Here is a 21,228-nt window from a genome sequence, read left to right as displayed (position 1 = left end):
TATTGGAATGCTTCTACTTGGCAGTTTTTGCAAAAGGAAAAAAAAACACACTTCACAGAAGTAAACTTATATTTGTAATCACTTTTGAGGCTAATTCAAAGGTGGAAACCAATTTGGCTGCATTTCCTGTTGTCACTTTTGCAAAAACGGTTACCACAACACAAACCACAAAAACATTTTTGTATCTGCTAGATTAGTAGCAAAACATAATATTACGGTAGAACATTAGGTAATTAATTAGCTCAACATATTAAAGTGGCATTGTAGTTTGGGAAAACTTTTGATATCAGGAGAGAAAAGTGCTCACATAAACTGTGCTCTCTTTTCACTGCAAGAGATGGAATCGAGCTAGGTCCATATGCAGTGACCCACAGGTTCACTGCTGAAGAGTTCATGCTATTGTTCACTATTAAAAGAGTTAATGCTATGGCTAATTGCTTCAAGAGTTAAAGTTATAATATGTTATGGTTTACTACTAAAGTTGTTAAAATGTGTACTGATATATTAAAGAGTTTGTGCAGCCAGTACATATTAATGACCTATCCTCAGGATAGGTCATAAATATCGTATTGCTGGGGGTCAAACTCCCGGAACACCCACTGATCAGCTGTTTGAAGAGGAGGTGGCGCTCATATGAGCGGTACTTTCTGTTCAAGATTACACCGCTTGTTCCATGCACTTTAATGGTACAAGCACTTCTAATTACACTGCACCACTGTAGCAAGCAAGATAATGTGCAGTGTAATCTTGAAGAGGAAGCAGTGCTTGCATGAGTACCTCTTCTTCTTCAAGCAGCTGACCAGCAGGGTTGCCAGTAGTCAGACCCTTACTAGTCAGATACCTGAGGATAGGTCATCAATATGTACTGGCTGCACAACCCCTTTAAGTATACACATTCAGTGATACAAATGGTTAAAGTGGCTTATCTATGCACTATGGGGGTCATTTATTAAGCAGAAATATGCCTATATTAAGCATATTTCTGGTGCAAATTGCAGCACAAAGGTCCTTAGTGCTGCAATCTGTGACTTTTCCTCAAGCCAGGTCTACAAAAGTTGGAGTGGTGTGGGCGGGGAAGGGGACGGGCTGGTAGTCTAGTCTCATTTACCATTTTCTACGCCTGTTTTTGGCATAGAAAATGAACTAAATGTAAGAGCTAGGAAGCTGTCTTAAATTTAAAAGCAGCAGTTGATTTGCCGAAGTTATGTAGAGGCCACCACCAGTGCAGATTGACCACCAGTGCAGGGCCTTATTAAGACCAGTGTTTAAAACACCAGTCTTAATAAATGTGCCCCTATACATTTCAAAAGGCTGTATATAAGTAGGAAATAGTTAACCAGCAGTCCTAAGTGATAGCTGACATGTGGTAGAGTGGCCTCACTTTCCCCTGCCAGAGTTCCTGGCAAGTCAGCCTACAGTGAGAATGCTGCTATTGGTATGTAAGCCAGACAAGCAAAAGCAGGATATGAAGAGTTGAGTGAAGAGTTGTCAGAAAAGCAATTTTGCTAAGAAACAACCTCTTAGGGAAAGAAGCATTGACATTTTTGAAGAAGGTTGAGGACCATAAAGGGACTGTGCTGTAATGCATGCATATGGCAGTAGACCTTACTACACATGTTTAGGGTTAATTGCTTCTGGCACCTGCTACATTACTTAAACAAATCAGTCATCTATTCTAGGACTGCACGTCACAGTTGGGCATTGCACAGAAATATTGCAATGCCCAACTGTGGGGGAAGATTGCATGTACATAGAAGATTGCATGTACATTGCAAAATAGACTCAGGGAGGACCACCATCATAGATATTGTGAAATACTTGAAAACTGTCCCCTACTCTGCTGCCCTACACACCACTGCTCATCCACTATCATAGGCACCCCTGCCACCACCAGGCAAGGTATCCCAAAATCCAGAAAGTGCTTCAAGAGGAAGAAGGGTTGCGCACCTCCATATACTGCACACCCGGCCTGTGAGTACACTAGAGCAGGCAATAGCCACTGTGACCACTCAACAACTCATATCACCACCACCACTCCTATTCTCTCCACCTCTCCATACCTCAGGCGCACTGCACATAGACTTTCCACAGACTCTGTTTCACATCTGTCTTCTGCAATGAGGAGAGAGTACTACATGAGCTCTTAACTCTCCTAGTTCTAGCGACCGGTAGAGGTCTCAGCACTTGGACTGCCAAGGGGTCCATATATTTTCCCAAAGGTTTTCTCAAAGTCCTGTACAGTGTCATTTTAAAACTATTCAAGAAAATCTGCTAAATCATTTTTGCTAAAAATAACTAATAGATTATAGGCAAGTAGTGGCCAACCCATTATGTCGTGGGAGCTAAAATGATTCCTTAACTCATCAAAGGACCGTACATCATAAAAAACAAGGACCTATCTAGTTTTGCAGCTGTCTTAGTGGTTGGAGTTTTTTCTACTTATTTAGAACTTGGAAAAAAATATCCCAAAGCTCTCCAATACCATAAAACAAAACAGTAAATGTTCTGTCCTTGATTTTCAAGTAATTCAGGATATTGTGTCTGATGATTATCTTAAGGAATGCTGTGTCATATAAATTTGCACTGCCCTTGGGACCACACATAAGGGGCATGAGATACACATTTATCTCCAGGCCACTACCTGGGCATCACTTCTTTAGAAATTATGTAGTTCAAAACAGAATCTTTACAACTATAAATTAGGATGTAATCAAAGAGGAGGGTAAAATATATTTCATTAGAAGCCAAAATAAACTTCATTAGGAGCTGCTTGAGAATTTTTGGAATACTGCCACAACTGAATAGATCGATTTCATGCATTCATTTGGTAAAAAAAAAAAAGACTGTGCTGCATGTCATTTGTACTAGCTCAGGCTTTTTTTTTTCCCATTGCAATATGAAAACACAGAGAACTTGCCATTAATTACTTCTATTTTGTTTCCTAGGAATTTGATAAAGACAATATTCCGTCAAAGGTTATTGCCCAGATAAGAAGAGATTTTATCAGCAATCCAGAGTTCCAGCCAGCTGTCATTAAGAATGTCTCTTTAGCCTGTGAAGGGCTTTGTAGCTGGGTCAGGGCCATTGAAGTCTATGACAAGGTTGCCAAGGTAACGACTGTGTCCTAAGATTCTTCCTAGGCATCAAACTTTTATCTTGTTAAATTTGTATAGGCAAAGCATGGTGAGATGAATGTTAATACAATAACGACAGCTCAGTTCTCTCCAGTTTCTTTATTCATACAGGCTTGGATAATTTCTTAGTGTTGCACTCAACCTTGTCCTATAGATGTACAATTTAATGTACACAAAGCATATTCTATTTCAATTTATGCAGTCCATTATATATATTAGAGGTGAGCGAATCAATTTTAAACTAATTGGATTTATTACGAATTTCACAAAAAATTCTTCCACCAAATCAAAACAATTCTTTTGCGATTCATTTCTGTCAAGTCATGTATAAACATGGACCAGATCCATTATACTGTGAATATTTGTGGAGAAAACCATAAGGGAGGAAGAAGATGAAGGATCACATGACACTGAGAGGAAGTGAGAGGAAGGGCTTGTCCTAATTGGCTCACAGGTTGACAAACAGCCACCATCATGCCACTGGATCAGCCATCATCATGCCACTGCCACTGTCTGCCTGCCTACTACAATGTTCTTTGCTATATGGCTGCTGCTGCCATCATGCCACTGTCTGCTGGCCTACCACTATGTCCCATACCATATGGCAGCTTTCAGACAGCAGAGACCCACAGCATATTTATACATATTCTTTGTAGATTGCATACATTTAGCCCCCCAGATGCCATGGTCAAATATGATCAAGGCATCTGAGTGGTCCAGAAGCTGGAGCAGCACACTTGGCGCCCCCGTAACAGAGTTCCCCAGCTGAGATCAGGGAACCTGTTATGATATAGCAATAGCCTGAAGTCTTAAGCATACTTCGGTAGCTATTACTAGAATATACCAATACAGGCCAGCAGGTAGCAGCACTGTATTGGTATATTGTAAATGAAAGGTTCTATAATAGCTATTTTTGATGGAGATATATATATATATATATATATATATATATATTAGCAGACTGTCCCCTTATCATTTACCTCTACAGTTCCCTGTCCTCTTAACAGAGACCTCCACAGTTCCAACCCAACCCCCTTATCAGTGACCTACACAGCAGCCCATCCTTTTTTTTTTTTTTTTTTTTTTTTGTTTTCTGAACCATATGGAAAAGAGAAACCGGGAAAAAGATTTAATCTCTACATTAGACAACATTTTAACTCTGGAAGCTAGAAACAAACTACAACCTTCAAAAGAGACTATGAATAATTTGCGCACCGAAAGGGATAAACGAATGCATCTTTTTTTAATTTTTTTTTTTTTAATTTATTTTTTTAACTTTTTTTTTCAAAAATAGAAATCTACAGTTTACCAAGTTGATATCAGAAAAACATAATACAACATAGTGTCATCATGTGCTAAATTCCCCTCTTATCTTTGCCCTCCCATCCCTCCCTTTAACCCCCTTTTCCACGGAGCTACTATCGTGATTCCAAGTGTTCTCATTTCCAATTGCCCCATATCCGCAACCAAACTGCTTTCTTCCCCGCTGTTTGGGCAAGACTGTATTCATACTCCTTTACCCTATCCATATACTCCATCCATTCCTGGAGACTTGGATAATTCATAGAGCCCCAATATTTAACTATTATTATCTTGGCAAGAGATATACCTCTAAACCAAAGTAGTTGCTCAATTTTATTTTTGTTTATCTCTGGGAGGTTGCCAAGAATCACGTATTCAATACAGGCTTCATATTTCAAGGGGGAGCTGTTCTGTAGTCTCTGGAATATTTTGATCCAATAGTCTCCTATACCCGGGCATTCCCACAGTAGGTGTTTATAATCTCCTCTACCCTAATTGCATTTATAGTAGTTCGGTTCTTTGTCTTTGTAAATAGTATGTATTAGTACTGGTGTGTAATATAGGCGGTGTATGATTTTTAAAAGGATCCATGTATGGGCAAGGGAGACTGTAGACTTTTTCATGTTTCTGTAAACAGTATCCCACGAGATCGGCTCTATACTCTGCAAGTCTTTTTCCCATTTTACCTCACCTCTAAATGTAATCAATTTTATTTTTGTTTATCTCTGGGAGGTTGCCAAGAATCACGTATTCAATACAGGCTTCATATTTCAAGGGGGAGCTGTTCTGCAGTCTCTGGAATATTTTGATCCAATAGTCTCCTATACCCGGGCATTCCCACAGTAGGTGTTTATAATCTCCTCTACCCTTATTGCATTTATAGCAGTTCGGTTCTTTGTCTTTGTAAATAGTATGTATTAGTACTGGTGTGTAATATAGGCGGTGTATGATTTTCAAAAGGATCCATGTATGGGCAAGGGAGACTGTAGACTTTTTCATGTTTCTGTAAACAGTATCCCACGAGATCGGCTCTATACTCTGCATGTCTTTTTCCCATTTTACCTCACCTCTAAATGTAATCAATTTTGTGTATTCATATTTTAACTTCACATAAATGTGATATATAACGGAAGTATTTGGTGTCATATCATAACAGAAATCTAAGATAAAAATAGTTCTTATTTTTAGTGTAGTGTATAGCGTGTCGTAACTGTTCGTATCGAAATATATCAATGAATCCCGGTGTAGTGTCTGAAAGGATTTCGGTTAATGGCTTAACCTGTCCTTTGTGAATAACCTGTGAAATTAAGTGTATCCCCTGTTTTTCCCAGTATTCAGTGTCCACTAACTGCCTAACTTGCGGTAGACTAGCATTCCCCCAAAGAGGGGTAAACTGAACCGCTTGGGATAATCCGATCATGAGCCTAACCTTTTTCCAAATGTACCTAAGCATTCTACTGAACGGGTTTGTTATTGTTTTCTTCTCAATAGTTCCAGTTTCAAGAATATGAAATAGATCTTCCCAGGGTCTACAGTGCTCCCTAAAAATTAGCCGTATACAGTTATTCTTTCGGTTTCTTATACACCATCTCAATTGTGCAGCTACATAGTATCCTTTAAGAAAGGGGACAGATAGTCCTCCTTCTTCTTTATATAAGTATTGTAGTTTAATTCTGACCCGTTTGCGACCCTGTATTAATTCATTGAAAAGGGTCTCCAGTTTGTTAAAAAAAAAACATATGTTCAATCGAAATTGGACTTGCATTTAATACATATAATAGCATTGGTAATAAAGTCATTTTTATAAGAGCGATACGGTTGATTTGTGACATAGAGAGTTTTAACCATGTTCTAATTTTTTCCTTTACTTTGTTTATTATTGGAAGTGTGTTCAATTTCGTATAGTGTTCCAGTTTAGTCCCTATGTGGCTGCCCAGGTATAATAGAGAGTCTGATGGATCCAGTATACTGACCCGGAAATTATGACCCGGGGGGGACTGGGCGTCTTAATGGGAGAAATTTTGATTTTTCACAGTTTATTTCATATCCTAATAAACGTCCAAATTCATACTATACACAAAAAAAGAGTGAGGTTGTATCACGATAAAAAATCTAATTTTATTCAAATCAATTGACATAATCAGTACAGGTAAGAGCACAAAAGAATTTAGCAGGAGCTACAGACACAGGATAGTTGCTGTTGCAAATGCTGTTCCCTAATTCATAACAACTAACATCCTCTCAGTCTTGAGCAACACACATATGGATGTTGTAGGGTATTCAAAGGGCGGTGGAGTACTAGCATAAAGATGACAATATACAAAATAACTATAGTCACCCGTCCAACCCAGCACAGGGTACCATGTTACCTACTCATATTGCTGCTGTAAACTGGTGACACAGATCCCCAAACGCATCAACACGAGTTTCGCCACGTAGGCTTCGTCAGGAGGTACGTCCAAATTCATCCATGCTTTCCATAATCCTGGGTAAAATTGTGTACCCCCCTCCTTAAAAAGAGCAAAATATCATCTGCATATAAGCTTATTTTATCAGCTTCTCCCTCACACCCAAAGCCCTGTATTTTCTCATCTGCTCTGATTTTACATGTCATTGGTTACACAAACAACGAAAAGAGCAGAGGGGAGAGGGAGCATTTCTGACGAGTTCCTCGGATCAAGGGGAAGGGTGACGAATATTCCCCATTAATTCGGACTCTGGATACAGGGTTTTGATACAAGATACAAACCCATCTGGAGAAATATTCACCTATTTTCACCCGCGTCAACACTCTCCAGAGAAAGGATCACTCCACCCTGTCGAAGGCTTTGGCCGCATCCAAAGACAGGATGGAGCAGTCCTCCCCCTCCCCCGTCTGTATATTCAGAAAAGATCTCCTCACGTTGTCCTGTATATTCCTTTTGGGGATAAACCCAGTTTGGTCAGCATGGATGATTTTGTGAATTAAAGTTTTTAATCTGTTGGCTAACACTTTGGCTAGGATTTTATAATCTGTGTTAAACAGAGAGATGTGGCGGTAAGAAGTTGTTATTAACGGGTCCTTCCCCTTTTTGGGGATTAAAGTAATGATTGCTTCCATCCAGGAAGGGGGTGGAGAACCCAATTTCCAAGATTGGTTTAGTACTTCCAACATTTGGGGAAAAATCATTCCCTCATGCTTACGATACAGTTCAAATGGAAAACCATCCAACCCTGGAGATGTATTGCCCTTAATGGATTTCAGCGTGGATTGTAGCTCAATCAATTGGATCGGTCTATTCAACCATTCAATGTCTTGTTTGTCAAATTCCGGGATCTTAATATCATCTAGGTATTGGTCTATTTTTTCTCCCTGATCTGTAGGCCCCGCCTGGTATAGCCCGGAAAAATATCGGGCAAATTCCCCTATGATGTCATCAGGGTTTCGTAGGATGTTCCCTGCTTCTGTCCTAATACCGACAATATTGCTGGTAATCTGCTTGGTTTACCGAATTCGCTAAAGGTCTTTTGCCCCAAAAAGAACATTTTATTCTGCGCTTTTTTATATAGATATTGTTAATTTTCATCTTGCGCTTTTTTTAGTTGGTGTTGTTTTTCTGAGGTATTTATCTGAGTGATCTCATGCGTTAACTGATAATTTAATTCTCCTTGTGTTTGGGCAAAGAAGTTCTTCTGTTTCCTAATTTGGTATGAGTATGTACCTTGTAGGTAGGCCTTTAGCGAGTCCCAAACCATATGAAGGTGTGTTGAAGGACTCAATTTCTATTTTGATCTTGCCCATATGTCTTATCAATGTCATCCAGTAGGCGTTAAGTTTACAAATCCTATTTTTGTTTGATTTTTTCAGACTGTCAATTAGTACCATGACCGGGGAGTGGTCGGAGATACCGTGACTTTCATAGTTCATCTTCCTAACCCTGTTGATAAGCCCGGCGCTGACGAGGGCCAGATCAACTCAAGACATGGACCTATATGTGTTACTAAAACAGGAAAATGCTGGCTTATTTCCATAGAGGAACCGCCATATATCAAACAATGCCATCTCTTTGCACATTCTAGATAATAATGTACTTGAACTGGCTTTTTGTTCATAATTGGTTATAGTGGATATCCTATCTATTTTTATGTCCATGACCGAGTTGAAGTCGCCCACCACCAGCACCCTGCACTCCTCTCGTGTTGAGATATAATCCATCAATTTACCTAACACAGTTACTGTGAAAGGGGGTGGAATGTAGATGAAAGCAATAATACTCCTTTGGCCCTGCCAGTGACAGTGGAGAAATATATACCGACCCTCTTGGTCAAATAATTGTTCTATTGGGTCATTGTCTACCTGTCTATGAACGTAGACGCTAATTCCACGAGAATATGTAGAGTGGCAGGAATGATATTCATGTGAGGCCCATCTCCTTCTGCCGAACGCTGCCACTTTTTCACATGATAGGTGTGTTTCTAACAAGGCCACTATAGCCGGTAAGTGTCTAGAGACTAAATCAAACACTGCACACCTCTTGAGTAGAGTTGAGCGAACACCTGGATGTTCGGGTTCGAGAAGTTCGGCCTTCCCGGAAATGTTCGGGTTCGGGATCCGAACCCGATCCGAACTTCGTCCCGAACCCGAACCCCATTGAAGTCAATGGGGACCCGAACTTTTCGGCACTAAAACGGCTGTAAAACAGCCCAGGAAAGGGCTAGAGGGCTGCAAAAGGCAGCAACATGTAGGTAAATCCCCTGCAAACAAATGTGGATAGGGAAATGAATTAAAATAAAAATTAAATAAATAAAAATTTACCAAAATCAATTGGAGATGGGTCCCATAGCAGAGAATCTGGCTTCCCGTCACCCACCACTGGAACAGTCCATTCTCAGATATTTAGGCCCCGGCACCCAGGCAGAGGAGAGAGGTCCCGTAACAGAGAATCTGGCTTCATGTCAGCAGAGAATCAGTCTTCATATCATAGCAGAGAATCAGGCTTCACGTCACCCACCACTGCAACAGTCCATTTTCATAAATTTAGGCCCAGCACCCAGGCAGAGGAGAGAGGTCCCGTAACAGAGGATCTGGCTTCATGTCAGCAGAGAATCAGTCTGCATGTCATAGCAGAGAATCAGGCTTCACGTCAGCCACCACTGCAACAGTCCATTGTCATAAATTTAGGCCCAGCACCCAGGCAGAGTAGAGAGGTCCCGTAACAGACAATCTGGCTTCATGTCAGCAGAGAATTAGTCTGCATGTCATAGCAGAGAATGAGGCTTCACGTCAGCCACCACTGCAACAGTCCATTGGCATATATTTAGGCCCAGCACCCAGGCAGAGGAGAGAGGTCCCGTAACAGACAATCTGGCTTCATGTCAGCAGAGAATCAGTCTTCATGTCATAGCAGAGAATCAGGCTTCACGTCACCTACCACTGCAACAGTCCATTGTCATAAATTTAGGCCCAGCACCCAGGCAGAGGAGAGAGGTCCCGTAACAGACAATCTGGCTTCATGTCAGCAGAGAATTAGTCTGCATGTCATAGCAGAGAATGAGGCTTCACGTCAGCCACCACTGCAACAGTCCATTGGCATATATTTAGGCCCAGCACCCAGGCAGAGGAGAGAGGTCCCGTAACAGACAATCTGGCTTCATGTCAGCAGAGAATCAGTCTGCATGTCATAGCAGAGAATCAGGCTTCACGTCACCCACCACTGTAAGAGTCCATTTTCATAAATTTAGGCCCAGGCAGAGGAGAGAGGTCCCGTAACAGACAATCTGGCTTCATGTCAGCAGAGAATTAGTCTGCATGTCATAGCAGAGAATGAGGCTTCACGTCAGCCACCACTGCAACAGTCCATTGGCATATATTTAGGCCCAGCACCCAGGCAGAGGAGAGAGGTCCCGTAACAGACAATCTGGCTTCATGTCAGCAGAGAATCAGTCTTCATGTCATAGCAGAGAATCAGGCTTCACGTCACCCACCACTGTAAGAGTCCATTTTCATAAATTTAGGCCCAGCACCCAGGCAGAGGAGAGAGGTCCCGTAACAGAGGATCTGGCTTCATGTCAGCAGAGAATCAGTCTGCATGTCATAGCAGAGAATCAGGCTTCACGTCACCCACCACTGCAACAGTCCATTGTCATAAATTTAGGCCCAGCACCCAGGCAGAGGAGAGAGGTCCCGTAACAGACAATCTGGCTTCATGTCAGCAGAGAATTAGTCTGCATGTCATAGCAGAGAATGAGCCTTCACGTCAGCCACCACTGCAACAGTCCATTGGCATATATTTAGGCCCAGCACCCAGGCAGAGGAGAGAGGTCCCGTAACAGACAATCTGGCTTCATGTCAGCAGAGAATCAGTCTTCATGTCATAGCAGAGAATCAGGCTTCACGTCACCCACCACTGTAAGAGTCCATTTTCATAAATTTAGGCCCAGCACCCAGGCAGAGGAGAGAGGTCCCGTAACAGAGGATCTGGCTTCATGTCAGCAGAGAATCAGTCTGCATGTCATAGCAGAGAATGAGGCTTCACGTCAGCCACCACTGCAACAGTCCATTGTCATAAATTTAGGCCCAGCACCCAGGCAGAGGAGAGAGGTCCCGTAACAGACAATCTGGCTTCATGTCAGCAGAGAATTAGTCTGCATGTCATAGCAGAGAATGAGGCTTCACGTCAGCCACCACTGCAACAGTCCATTGCCATATATTTAGGCCCAGCACCCAGGCAGAGGAGAGAGGTCCCGTAACAGACAATCTGGTTTCATGTCAGCAGAGAATCAGTCTTCATGTCATAGCAGAGAATCAGGCTTCACGTCACCCACCACTGCAACAGTCCATTGTCATAAATTTAGGCCCAGCACCCAGGCAGAGGAGAGAGGTCCCGTAACAGACAATCTGGCTTCATGTCAGCAGAGAATCAGTCTGCATGTCATAGCAGAGAATCAGGCTTCACGTCACCCACCACTGTAAGAGTCCATTTTCATAAATTTAGGCCCAGCACCCAGGCAGAGGAGAGGTTCATTCAACTTTGGGTAGCCTCGCAATATAATGGTAAAATGAAAATAAAAATAGGATTGAATGAGGAAGTGCCCTGGAGTCCAATAATATATGGTTAAGGGGAGGTAGTTAATGTCTAATCTGGACAAGGGACAGACAGATCCTGTGGGATCCATGCCTGGTTCATTTTTATGAACGTCAGCTTGTCCACATTGGCTTTAGACAGGCGGCTGCGTTTGTCTGTAAAGACGCCCCCTGCCGTGCTGAATACACGTTCAGACAAAACGCTGGCCGCCGGGCAGGCCAGCACCTCCAAGGCATAAAAGGCTAGCTCTGGCCACGTGGACAATTTAGAGACCCAGAAGTTGAATGGGGCCGAACCATCAGTCAGTACGTGGAGGGGTGTGCACACGTACTGTTCCACCATGTTAGTGAAATGTTGCCTCCTGCTAACACGTTGCGTATCAGGTGGTGGTGCAGTTAGCTGTGGCGTGTTGACAAAAGTTTTCCACATCTCTGCCATGCTAACCCTGCCCTCAGAGGAGCTGGCCGTGACACAGCTGCCTTGGCGACCTCTTGCTCCTCCTCTGCCTTGGCCTTGGGCTTCCACTTGTTCCCATGTGACATTTGGGAATGCTCTGAGTAGCGCGTCTACCAACGTGCGCTTGTACTCGCGCATCTTCCTATCACGCTCCAGTGCAGGAAGTAAGGTGGGCACATTGTCTTTGTAGCGTGGATCCAGCAGGGTGGCAACCCAGTAGTCCGCACAGGTTAAAATGTGGGCAACTCTGCTGTCGTTGCGCAGGCACTGCAGCATGTAGTCGCTTATGTGTGCCAGGCTGCCCAGGGGTAAGGACAAGCTGTCCTCTGTGGGAGGCGTATCGTCATCGTCCTGCCTTTCCCCCCAGCCACGCACCAGTGATGGACCCGAGCTGCGTTGGGTGCCACCCCGCTGTGACCATGCTTCATCCTCATCCTCCTCCACCTCCTCCTCATCCTCGTCCTCCTCGTCCTCCAGTAGTGGGCCCTGGCTGGCCACATTTGTACCTGGCCTCTGCTGTTGCCAAAAACCTCCCTCTGAGTCACTTCGAAGAGACTGGCCTGAAAGTGCTAAAAATGACCCCTCTTCCTCCTCCTCCTCCTCCTCCTCCTCCTGGGCCACCTCCTCTTCCATCATCGCCCTAAGTGTTTTCTCAAGGAGACATAGAAGTGGTATTGTAACGCTGATAACGGCGTCATCGCCACTGGCCATGTTGGTGGAGTACTCGAAACAGCGCAACAGGGCACACAGGTCTCGCATGGAGGCCCAGTCATTGGTGGTGAAGTGGTGCTGTTCTGTAGTGCGACTGACCCGTGCGTGCTGCAGCTGAAACTCCACTATGGCCTGCTGCTGCTCGCACAGTCTGTCCAGCATGTGCAAGGTGGAGTTCCACCTGGTGGGCACGTCGCATATGAGGCGGTGAGCGGGAAGGCCGAAGTTACGCTGTAGCGCAGACAGGCGAGCAGCAGCAGGATGTGAACGCCGGAAGCGCGAACAGACGGCCCGCACTTTATGCAGCAGCTCTGACATGTCGGGGTAGTTGTGAATGAACTTCTGCACCACCAAATTCAGCACATGCGTCAAGCAAGGGATGTGCGTCAAATTGGCTAGTCCCAGAGCTGCAACGAGATTTCGCCCATTATCACACACCACCAGGCCGGGCTTGAGGCTCACCGGCAGCAACCATTCGTCGGTCTGTTGTTCTATACCACGCCACAACTCCTGTGCGGTGTGGGGCCTGTCCCCCAAACATAGAGTTTCAGAATGGCCTGCTGACGTTTACCCCGGGCTGTGCTGAAGTTGGTGGTGAAGGTGTGTGGCTGACTGGATGAGCAGGTGGAAGAAGAGGAGGAGGAAGCCGAGAAGGAGGAGGTGGCAACAGGAGGCAAAGAATGTTGCCCTGCGATCCTTGGCGGCGGAAGGACGTGCGCTAAACAGCTCTCCGCCTGGGGCCCAGCTGCCACTACATTTACCCAGTGTGCAGTTAGGGAGATATAGCGTCCCTGGCCGTGCTTACTGGTCCACGTATCTGTGGTTAGGTGGACCTTTCTACAGATGGCGTTGCGCAGTGCACACTTGATTTTATCGGATACTTGGTTGTGCAGGGAAGGCACGGCTCTCTTGGAGAAGTAGTGGCGGCTGGGAACAACATACTGTGGGACAGCAAGCGACATGAGCTGTTTGAAGCTGTCTGTGTCCACCAGCCTAAATGACAGCATTTCATAGGCCAGTAGTTTAGAAATGCTGGCATTCAGGGCCAGGGATCGAGGGTGGCTAGGTGGGAATTTACGCTTTCTCTCAAATGTTTGTGAGATGGAGAGCTGAACGCTGCCGTGTGACATGGTTGAGACGCTTGGTGACGGAGGTGGTGGTGGTGTTGGTGGTACATCCCCTGTTTGCTGGGCGGCAGGTGCCAACGTTCCTCCAGAGGCGGAGGAAGAGGCCGAGGCGGCAGCAGCAGAAGAGGCCGAGGCGGCAGCAGCAGAAGAGGTAGCAGGGGGAGCCTGAGTGACTTCTTTGGTTTTAAGGTGTTTACTCCACTGCAGTTCATGCTTTGCATGCAGGTGCCTGGTCATGCAGGTTGTGCTCAGGTTCAGAACGTTAATGCCTCGCTTCAGGCTCTGATGGCACAGCGTGCAAACCACTCGGGTCTTGTCGTCAGCACATTGTTTGAAGAAGTGCCATGCCAGGGAACTCCTTGAAGCTGCCTTTGGGGTGCTCGGTCCCAGATGGCGGCGGTCAGTAGCAGGCGGAGTCTCTTGGCAGCGGGTGTTCTGCTTTTGCCCACTGCTCCCTCTTTTGCTACGCTGTTGGCTCGGTCTCACCACTGCCTCTTCCTCCGAACTGTGAAAGTCAGTGGCCTTCATTCCATGTGGGGTCTAGGACCTCATCGTCCCCTGCATCGTCTTGATCCCTGACCTCCTGTTCAGTCTGCACACTGCAGAAAGACGCAGCAGTTGGCACCTGTGTTTCGTCATCATCAGAGACATGCTGAGGTGGTATTCCCATGTCCTCATCATCAGGAAACATAAGTGGTTGTGCGTCAGTGCATTCTATGTCTTTCACCGCTGGGGAAGGGCTAGGTGGATGCCCTTGGGAAACCCTGCCAGCGGAGTCTTCAAACAGCATAAGAGACTGCTGCATAACTTGAGGCTGAGACAGTTTCCCTGGTATGCATGGGGGTGATGTGACAGACTGATGGGGTTGGTTTTCAGGCGCCATCTGTGCGCTTTCTGCAGAAGACTGGGTGGGAGATAATGTGAACGTGCTGGACCCACTGTCGGCCACCCAATTGACTAATGCCTGTACCTGCTCAGGCCTTACCATCCTTAGAACGGCATTGGGCCCCACCATATATCGCTGTAAATTCTGGCGGCTACTAGGACCTGAGGTAGTTGGTACACTAGGACGTGTGGATGTGGCAGAACGGCCACGTCCTCTCCCAGCACCAGAGGGTCCACTAACACCACCACGACCATGTCCACATCCGCGTCCCTTACCAGATGTTTTCCTCATTGTTATGGTTCACCACAACAACAAAAATATTATTTGGCCCAATGTATTGTATTCAAATTCAGCTGAATATAAATTTGAGGCCTAGTATTTAGGCGCTGGGTGACCGGTATGGATTTACTAACAGAATTAGACTTGGAAATGCACAGTAGCGTGTGTGTGAAGTTATTCTGAATGACCCTATGTGCACCTTGAATATTATATACCCTTTTAGGGATAGATTTCAAATAGCTCTGATATAGCAGAAACCACTAAATTATGAAATTGCTAAATTGGGAATTGTATTTCAACCCAGAACAAAAAATGTGCTTTGACGGACACCAAATAACTTGCCCATCCACAACAGGACAGCGGTAACGACAGATTTAGCGGGATATAAATTTGAGGCCTAGTATTTAGGCGCTGGGTGACCGGTATGGATTTAGTGACAGAATTAGACTTGGAAATGCACAGTAGCGTGTGTGTGAAGTTATTCTGAATGACCCTATGTGCACCTTGAATATTATATACCCTTTTAGGGATAGATTTCAAATAGCTCTGATATAGCAGAAACCACTAAATTATGAAATTGCTAAATTGGGAATTGTATTTCAACCCTGAACAAAAAATGTGCTTTGACGGACACTAAATAACTTGCCCATCCACAACAGGACAGCGGTAACGACAGATTTAGCGGGATATAAATTTGAGGCCTAGTATTTAGGCGCTGGGTGACCGGTATGGATTTACTAACAGAATTAGACTTGGAAATGCACAGTAGCGTGTGTGTGAAGTTATTCTGAATGACCCTATGTGCACCTTGAATATTATATACCCATTTAGGGATAGATTTCAAATAGCTCTGATATAGCAGAAACCACTAAATTATGAAATTGCTAAATTGGGAATTGTATTTCAACCCAGAACAAAAAATGTGCTTTGACGGACACTAAATAACTTGCCCAGCCACAACAGTACAGCGGTAATGACAGATGTAGCGGGATATAAATTTGAGGCCTACTATTTAGGCGCTGGGTGACCGGTATGGATTTAGTGACAGAATTAGACTTGGAAATGCACAGTAGCGTGTGTATGAAGTTATTCTGAATGACCCTATGTGCACCTTGAATATTATATACCCTTTTAGGGATAGATTTCAAATAGCTCTGATATAGCAGAAACCACTAAATTATGAAATTGCTAAATTGGGAATTGTATTTCAACCCTGAACAAAAAATGTGCTTTGACGGACACTAAATAACTTGCCCAGCCACAACAGTACAGCGGTAACGACAGATTTAGCGGGATATAAATTTGAGGCCTAGTATTTAGGCGCTGGGTGACCGGTATGGATTTAGTGACAGAATTAGACTGGGATATGGCCAAAAAATAACCACACTATTGCTGGTTAAATGCACTTGGTGTGACAGCTTGACCAACCACACTACTAAGGGTTAAATGCACTTGGTGACGGGCGCAGCTTGCCCCTGATGTAGTATATATATGGCCAAAAAATGAACAGACTATTGCTGGTTAAATGCACTTGGTGTGACAGCTTCACCCTGATGTAGGCTTTAGCCAAAAAACAACCACACCATTGAGGGTTAAATGCACTTGGTGACAGGCGCAGATAGAGTTTCTTCGGGCGGCTCGGTAGATGAATCGGCGGCTCTCAGTACGGCTTGGGGCAGATAGAGCAGCGACTCTGCAGCATATCTAAGGAAGCATGTAAGCGGTGTGTACAGGGCAGGAGCTGAAGCCGGCGTTGGTGGGGGGCCGCAGCATGCCCGTGGCTTACGTCATGCTGCTGCGCCTCCCTCTGCCTCCTTTGGCCTGCCCTTTTAACAGTGACCTCCAAAGCATCCCACCCCCTTTGCAGTGACCTCCACAGCAGCCTACCCTTTTAACAATGACCTCCACAGCGGCCGACCCTTCATTAGTGACCTTCACAGTATCCCATCTCCTTAACAGTGATTTCCACAATACCCCGTCCCTTTAACAGTGACCTCTACAGCAATTTGCCCCTTAACACTGACCTCCATAGTGGACCCTCCCCTTAACTGTGAACTCCACAGCAACCTGCCCCTAGGGTGGCCAGAAGTCCAGTTTTAGGCCAGACAGTCCGGCTTTCAGACTCCCTGTCCTCTGTCCGGCGCAGGGCCTGGACGGACACAGGAATGTTCTTTTGAACAGCTCACTCTCAGACAGCAGCAGTGTACTGTCTGAGCATGAGCTGCAAGGAGAAAGACACCCTCCCTCGATCCCCTGCAGCTGACAGAAGTTGATTTTTTTTTTTTTTATCCCTGTCGGCTGGGGAGTGGGAAGGTGTGTGGCTTAGTAGGACCTGGGGGTGGGGTTTTTAAGTCCATATTTTGAGGGTGGCCTCAATGGCCACCCCACCTGCCTCTGCACTGTGACCTCCACAGCACTCTGCTCCCTTAGCAGTGTCATCCACAGCACGCTGCTCCATTAAAGCTGACCTACAGCAGTGAAAAAAATGGCTAGGTTGTTATGGAAACCTGGTGTAAAACTGTGTGTATGTGGAGACTAAGGGCCTGCGAGCTTCTATTGCCTGATAAGAGTCATGTGACTAGGCTTCTATTGGCTAATGCATTTTTTGGGAATATCTCACGCAGGGATGTCCTTTTGAACAGCTCGCTCTGAGACAGCAGCACTGTGCTATCTAAGCATCATTTGCATGGAGAAAGTCACCTTCCCTCCTACCCCTGCATCTGACAGAAGTCAGAAGAAGCTTCTATTGGCTAATGTAGGTCATGTGATGTGCCATATTTGCATTTTTGGGGAATATCTCAGGAACGGTATGTGCTATAGAGCTGTGACCCCTACAAGTTTTATTTCCAGATAGCAAGGGATGTGTATACCAAGTTTCGTTGAAATCAATGGTTGCAATTTTTAGTGATCGTGGAACATACATACGTATATATATATATATATATATATATATATATATAGTGGGGAACTGTACTCACTTGACCAGTGTACAGAGGCAGGGACACCAAAACGTTCCATCAAAAGTACATCTGGATTGCAGCCGGGTCAAGCAGTTGTAGCACACTGACAGTGTTACCTCACACAGTGTGTCTTTCCTCCAGACTGAGACACACCTAAGATCCAGCAGCAGGATTAAATAGGATCCCTGGACATGAGCATGCCTGACTGGAACCTGGGGAACAGGCACCCTCCCAACACATTGCCTGTTCCCAGTAAAAGCCCACCCTGAACTAGCTGAACCAGCTACACTATCTATTTTCTGTGTCCACCAGCTAACTTAGTGGACACCTAGACTAGGGCTTTTACTCCACCAAGGCTGGGCACCTTGGTGGCACATTCCTGGTAAGCAAGCCGCTTGAGAATGCTTCCTGCAACATTCTGGGTGACACATATCTCCCCACATAGATGACTCCTGTCACCGCCTCACATATATATATATATATATATATATATATATATCTCTAATGTATATTGCTTACAATGTGTTAATTATATTTTGGCTGTATTAGAGTAAATGCAGGCAGAAATCAGGGTTAGTAATATATATGCACTATAGTGTGTAAATGACAAAATAATATATGGTTATTTTCCCAGGGGATCTCTTCTTTTATCTTTCTGGCATTTTTGTAAACTTCTTTTGTTTGTTGCCTGAAGGATGGCAGTTTGATTATTAGGATCCCTGGCTGAAAGCAGATCTCTCACTTGTGTGTCAATCTCGGTTGATTATCCGTCACAGGGTATAAGCCTTCATTCTAGTGTTGTCCAAATATTGCAAGATTTTTAATATCTTCATCAGAGCTGTTTCAGGCCTGTCTTTTATTATTTTCCTTTATTAAGAGTGACTTTACTACAAAGGGCCTATGCTCTGCTTCAAGCATGAAGGTCACAAAAAGTTCATTCAAAGCATCAAATACTAAAATGGTATGATATAGGTCAGGCATGCTCAACCTGCGGTCTTCCAGCTGTTGCAAAACTAATACTCCCAGCATGCCCGAACAACCTACAGCTATCAGCCTACAGCAGGGCATTGTGGGAGTTCTAGTTTTACAACAGCTGGAGGGCCGCAGGTTGAGCATGCCTGATATAGGTGATTTTCCCAGTGCTGTATCTCTCTACATGAGGCATATATGTAGGGGAATGTAGTGAGTAGTGTTGAGCTCGAATATTCGAATTGCAAATTTTAATTGCGAATATCGGCACTTCAAGAATTCACGAATATTTAGAATATAGTGCTATATATTCGTAATGACAAATATTTGTAATTTTTTTCCATCTGAACACATGATTCCTCCCTGGTTCCTCATAGACGTCACAAGCAAGAAGCAGGGAGGAATCATGTGTTCACTTCAGATGAAAAAAAATGACAAATATTCTAAAAATATATATATATATATATATATATCCATAACAAAAGGTCAGGCAGCACTCCTTAATATGCAGCTGAAGCTGTAGCGGTGCCCGCAGTGATCCCTCGATCCAGGACCAGCAATATAACACAGAAAAAACTGCGGCACTCCTTGAAGTAGAAAAATGTGCAATTTATTCACACATGTCAGCAGAGACAACGTTTCGGTTCTCTCCCAGAACCTTTTTCAAGTCAAGTGACTTGAAAAAGGTTCTGGGAGAGAACCGAAACGTTGTCTCTGCTGACATGTGTGAATAAATTGCACATTTTTCTACTTCAAGGAGTGCCGCAGTTTTTTCTGTGTTATATATATATATATATATATATATATATATTTGTGGTCATGGCTACGGCCAAGAGGTATTCGAAGAACCCTAGGGAGAAAACAACAGGAACAACCTAACCCAGCTAGGCGTGTCTTAGCTGACCTGACTAAATGGCTTGTTGTGTGCCCTAAGCCATGATCGTGGGTAGGCCTATAAGTGGGCATACCCTGTGGAAATGAGAAGATAAGGGAGGGAGGGTGGGGCACCTGAAAACACACACCTGTGAGTGAGGGTGTGGCTCGTATATGAAGAGCCTCTGCCCCTCCCACAAATGCAGGCTGACTAATCAGCCTTACCAACTTGTGGTCATGGCTACGGCCAAGAGGTATTCGAAGAACCCTAGGGAGAAAGCAACAGGAACAACCTAACCCAGCTAGGCGTGTCTTAGCTGACCTGACTAAATGGCTTGTTGTGTGCCCTAAGCCATGATCGTGGGTAGGCCTACAGTATAAGTGGTCAAAAACCAAGCCAAGTAGGGTAGAAAAGGAATTTGAATGGCATGTACAAACTAATCCCCAAGCCAACTGCAAGGCATCCGGGATCTAGAGTGAAAATTCGGGGTATGTGAGGCAAGACCAGTAGGAAACCTACAACCCATCTTGTGGATGACAAGGCCAGAGACATGATGCTCAATATTGCGGATACTGCACCAAAGCGGAATGGAGGACCGAGAATACGTTGTGAAATGGATCATAAAAACCAACTGAAACTTGTAAAGTTTGGTTCTAGTGCGAGTACTGGCAATGCCCTAGCGTCAGGAGATCGTGGGACCAAAACCTAACTGCCTAGACTATGCAGGAATGAGGGCCAAAAAGAACCATGTAGATAGGAAGAGAATCCTTGAATAGTTACCCAGACAACAGCTATCCGCGCTTTGTTCTACTGTACGCCCCTGAGAATTGTTTTTATGCTTGAGACGTGAAGACCGACCTACTATCTGAATCTTCTACCGTGAGAAAATGCTGGACCTTGTCCAAAATCCGATTCAACGTGGTTGTAGGGAGTCGGAGGTTAGTGCGGCAAGAAGCTATGAAGCCATAATATACAAGATTCTGTCTATGCCCTCCCATGAGTGAGGGAATGCAATGCAATGAAGCTACTGGCGAAAATGAATTCCTGGTCGTGGTGAAAAGGCAAAGACTTTGCGTGGGGACCTGGTTGACAAGATATGATCGACTACAATCAGACTAAAATGCTAGAGCGAATTGCCCCACGAAAGCATGAACAATTAAAGAAAGACGAAATATCTGCGTAAGACATGACAATAATGCTGTAGGGCGAACCGGACCAGTTTGCGGTAAAAACATAAAATGAGCGATCAACATGGATTATTAGGAAATTAGGGAAGCAGGTATGTATGCGATGCATAGGGGCCAAATCAGCCTAGAAGCCATGGGGCCGAAGCGGTCGTCGGGCCCCCGAAGCCATGGGGCCGAAGCAGTCGTCGGGCCCCCGAAGCCATGGGGCCGAAGCAGTCGTCGGGCCCCCGAAGCCATGGGGCCGAAGCAGTCGTCGGGCCCCCGAAGCCATGGATCAAC

At 44.7% G+C, this 21,228-nt stretch overlaps 1 pseudogene; it reads left to right on the top strand.

The window, feature by feature from the left end:
• Positions 1–21,228, top strand: part of LOC122925882 — a 2,558,103-nt pseudogene that overhangs the window by 2,155,604 nt on the left and 381,271 nt on the right.

The sequence above is a fragment of the Bufo gargarizans genome, chromosome 2 (genome assembly GCF_014858855.1).
Source record: "Bufo gargarizans isolate SCDJY-AF-19 chromosome 2, ASM1485885v1, whole genome shotgun sequence".
Taxonomy (NCBI): domain Eukaryota; kingdom Metazoa; phylum Chordata; class Amphibia; order Anura; family Bufonidae; genus Bufo; species Bufo gargarizans.
The sequence above is the reverse complement of the archived record's forward strand: the minus strand, read 5'-3'. Positions and strand labels throughout refer to the sequence as shown.